Below are 5,284 nucleotides of genomic sequence, written 5' to 3'. Positions count from 1 at the left end.
TTCTTGTCTCCGTTTATATACCATCCATCAAACAGAGAATACATTAATAATAATTGAGCAAATAAATATGTAACACCTCGATAATCCTTCGGCAAACAGTCATTCACTCGCACCCTCTTCTCCTCTTTTAATTCTAAACAATAATCAAGCCGCATTAGCATATTATCAGTCGGCAAACTGATCCATCTTGAATCCTGTTTTACACACAGCCATGCGACCCACTAATGGGTTACAGAATATGCGTGCACCAGGTCCGGCGTCAGACATGTTAATAAAGCCCGTAATTCCCATGTGGTCCTCCAAATTTATTACTTTCCAAAGTTTTAAAACAAACGGTATTTTTTAATTTTTATCCGCTTGCGCTCTTTGACGCCGCGTGTACAAACGTCAACCGCAGGAGCCGTTCCCCTGATTGAACATTTGGGCTTACAAACCGCCCCTAAAACTACAACCGTAAAAAGACTCCATCATTTTTGACAAGTCTTCACCTGGCGGGAGCTACTACAATGACAACGGTAGTCCTCGTCCCGTTTTTTTTTTATCATACAACTCGTGCACAATTAATCATTTACGTAACAATGAAGAAAATGAAGTGGATAAACACCATGCAAAAAATATTATTAATACATACGGATTTCAAAAGTATTGTGTAAATTATAAACGTTATAGTTTCGTGGGCTCGATTTAAAATTGTAACGCCAATATTATCGATTAAATGTTCCAACTGTTACTACTAAACGGTACTTTCAGAAATTAACAGCTTTAATAAGAGATGAAGCATTTTATGGAATCTTAAACTGTCAACAAATGAAAAATAATTTACTCAAAACTAAAACATAACAAAAAGTATTTGTAAAAAAAAAATAAATTAATAAATTAATAAAAGTTTTCAAAATGTGGAGGTAAACAGTACAGAAGATTTTCTCGTATGTTTAAGTATATGTAAAGTATAATTCATTTACTTTCTCTAGCGAAATGCCCCTTCCAATGTCTTGGATGCGCGCTGGGAAAATCGTAGGTAGGGAGAAACAAGCTCATTATACTCTCGACTGTTGTTCATTAAACATACTTTTTCATACAGTACCTGCCAAAAGTTTTATTCAATTATGAATAGTAGTGCGAGTCGAAAACAAGCGTTAAAGCCTTTAATACCCACCCAAACCGAATCTATTTAGTGGAAAGACCCCGGCTACCGTTAAATATTGGAAGACTTGAGGACGGTTCGACATTTATCAGATGAACTGCTGTCCAATTGCTGTCCACGCTTTCCAATAATATCGAATGTTAACGAGTGCAGATATTACTAATCATTACGTACAATTGACTTGTTTACGTATCAGTTGCTGCGAAGGTGTTTCGTCAGCTGACACTTGCGATAACGAACGTCAACTGGGGTTCTTTTTGTGCTTACTTTTTACACCCCCTATGTTGCGTTGCTGTCACGAGGTGCATTCTACACTACCTTCAGATGTTACTTTTTATATATTCCGAAATATTGATCACACATAGTGTACAATAGTTTCATACATTTTAAAAGTGCATCATATTATTATTTCTTTTAAACCATAACGAACATCAGTATTTTCTAATTCTTAAATTGTCTGTTTTATTCTCCAATTTCTCTTTTTCGTAGCCTTTCTTTAGGGAGACTTAAATTCTATCCTAGCATATTATGATATGTAGAAGCATCTTTCAAATGCTTTAAAAGCTACATGATTTTTGTGCGCGTTTTTCATTCATTATCCTCATATTGATTATAAGGATAATAAAGTTAAGATTATTGACGGTAAGCACTGTGTCGAACATTCACATAAAGATGAATATTTCAGGTAAAACAGCTCCACGGGCAGTAATAAGACGGACAGCAATGAGATTAGTCCTAGCGCCTCCATCGCCGGACCCACAGAAAGAATGGAATCAATTCTGGATCATATAACTCTTTTTATGTCTATCTAATCTGCAAAATTTGTATTTTTTATCCTATGTTATCCCGAGTGAAAAGTAATGAATAGTGTAGTCGCTAATAAAACACGAATTGAATTTCCATTTCATTTCTGAATTTTTACCCACTACACACTACCTCAAATTAATGAAGGAAAAATTATTGCTGTTGTCACACCCCCGCCGGGAATCGAACCCGGGACCCATTTTGAATTTATTATTTTTAAATCAACAACCATTTAACAACATAAAATAACAACTGACATTAACTAACCGCTATACATTAACATCCCAAACTCTATAGATATCACCTCACCACACAACAGTAATAGTAATAGACCACAGAGCAAACTAGCGGTAAATTTAATTTTAGACACTACAATAGGTCAAAAGTTATGCAGTTTTGGTCAGTTCACAAATTACATGTTGCACTTATGTTGCTACGTGTTTAAAATGTGTGATAAAAAGCCAACTATACTGTTGGTACTACAATATAAGGTTCACGTGCCGGTTTACCGTTTTAGGTCCTTGTTACACTACAGTAGAATCCGCTTATAATGACATCGAAGGTAAATAACAAACACGTCATATCCAGCGGGTGTAATACAAAGCATGGTCTTAGTTCTTAGTCTTAGTCCTTCTATTTTGGTTAGTTATTTAGTTTATTGTATATATTTATTAATAGAAAAAGAAAAAAGAACGATGAATTGTAATATCTATATACATAAGAAGGGTCAGGAAAATGGGCGAAAATGTTATTATTTATCATTTGGGTCACTACAGCCGGATATGATTTTTTGAGAATCAGTCATAATAAACGATATGTCATTTTAAACGGAGTCATTATATCTATACTTTCCTATAGAGCATGTAATATGAAAATTAACGTTAACATTGCAATTACTTCATATTAAGCGGTTGATCAATATAGGCGGAGTCATAGTAAACGAATACCACTGTGCTTTAAAACACTTCAATTCCGTTTGTCTCGCTGCACGAAGAAAACTAAATTTTTATGACAACACAAAAATTATAATTTTCGACTGCAAATGACTGAATTTGCCAAAGAAATAGCAGAATTTATTAGGCAACTTGTAATAATCTCAATTTTAACATCTTTTTTAAAAAATTATTTCAAGTTTCCTAATATTACAATTACATTTGTAATATCAACTAAACTACTTAGTAAATTTATTTCTGCTGGGATTTTATTTTTACAAATTCAGGTCCAAATTGTAATTTTTATTATTTTCGCTTACGAAGCAACGGGATAGTGAAATAAATTGTAAATATCGCTTTAATGTTTAAGTAAATTTTCCTTTTTCATTTTCTCCGTGTGTAGGGTACAGAAAGAAAGTTTAAACGAAATGAGATAAAAAGGGATTGAATCCCGGACCTAGCGTTTCGGTTTAGGACAATGAAATGGGGAAATTGCAAGCAACCTTTTTAGATTGAATTATTATTTGAACTGTAATGAGATAAAATTGGTTTTGTTTGAACATTCACGAAATCGTTATTTCAATGAACTGAAAATGTAAGAGTAAATAAATTAATTAAATGCAATTATATACCTACTTAATCGTTTTTCTTTTGATTTACACATACTATTGTACTTTGGTTTGGTTTTTATAATACTGTCACGCATTCAAACACCTTTTCACACTTTTACTACCTTTATTTAACTATTTTCGATCATCATCATCATCATCATCATAAGGTCGTCCAATTTTCGATACATTAATATTTTAAATAACGCTTACAAATTTGCTATATGTTCCTAACGTGACCATACGTCCCGTTTTGATTGGGATCTTTCCTTTTTTCGGTTATCGGACCCGGTGTACACAAAAAACTGCTCCGGGACACACAATTGTCCCGTTTTCCGAAACCGTGTGGAAATTATGGAGTTTGCCGGACGCGTCAGTCAATTTGGTTAAGGAACAGACCAATCAGTTTCTTTCATTTACGCTTCGTAGTTTAATGGTGAAATTGAAAGATATTGACTCTGATATTAATGAAAATTTGTGATAGTACGGCTACAGAATTTTATAAAACAAGCCGTGAATATCTGGAACAGTGGACTTACTCTCTTACCGATGAAATGGAGATATTTCATTGGGAACATTTAAAAATCGTTCCAAAAGCACTGGATGGTCTGATTGAAGAGAGATATATTGATTGTAATAAAGATACAGAAATATTTGACGAATTTTCATTATTTCATTCATAGTAAAAAAATAACAGAATGAAATAATTTAAATGTTTCCACAAAAACTCGCTGGGTGGAAGTATTCGAACACTTTCAGGCCAACAAGCAATCTTGAACATAAAAACTTTTGTGTTTTAATTCATGTTGGAGCTTCTCCTGCTGTATTGTAAAAGTGTTGTATTACATATGGTATGGTGTAAATTTTGCGGTAAGAGGAGCAAAGAAAGTTACGATAAAAGGGAATAGTTTATTTATTAACTTATTTATGGATTTACTGTTGCTTACGCCAAATCAACTCCAAAACTATAAGGCCAATCAAACCACACTCATTCTTTTGTAAGTCTTTGAAGTTAATAGAATTAGCTATTATTATCAATAAATATTAATTAAATATTAAGTTAAATCATAGAAATGCAAAACAATTGTGATTTAACACCAACTCTTCAATAATTGAATATGTTTTTTGTTTCCCTGCCTCAGTAGAAAGAGTATTTTCTCTTATGAACAAATTGTGGACTTCTCAAAACCCCCGATTAGAGATTCCAGTTCTGAAGGCGATGTTGATAACTAAGGTGAATATAAAAAAATGTGCCAAGGATTTTATTCTGATTTAATCACCAAGTATATTAAAACAAACTTGTTCCTCTGACAAATATAATAAAGTATATTATATTGCATATTTTCGATTTATAATAAAATATAATTTTTTCTAAATAAAGAACATTAAATTTTTTTTTGTTTTTCATTGATAACCTGCTAATTAACATAAATAAACCGATGTCCCGTATGGGTTATGTATACCGGGCTGTAACATACATAACTAAAATGATGGGTCACTCCATGAGTCGGAAATCCGACACTAAGTGCATCATTTGTGTCAAGTTAGATTCGCCTTTGGTTGTACGTAAAATAATAATAAACAGGAATGATATTAGAAAATACATATTTATAAACTATTTCAATTTAACAAAATAATTCGAAGTGGTCTGTATTCTGTCGAAACTGCCAGACGCGGATCGCGATTTCGATCTTTTTGGATCTCATCAGCGCGTCGCAGGCAGCTCCGACAGAACACAGACCAACCTTTACCTGCTGTCTTAACAGCGCGTTTTAGAAAATACCACAAATGGCGCA

Source organism: Agrilus planipennis, unplaced genomic scaffold (assembly GCF_000699045.2).
Source record: "Agrilus planipennis isolate EAB-ADULT unplaced genomic scaffold, Apla_2.0 scaffold146, whole genome shotgun sequence".
Classification (NCBI taxonomy): Eukaryota; Metazoa; Arthropoda; class Insecta; order Coleoptera; family Buprestidae; genus Agrilus; species Agrilus planipennis.
Note: the sequence above shows the minus strand (reverse complement) of the source record.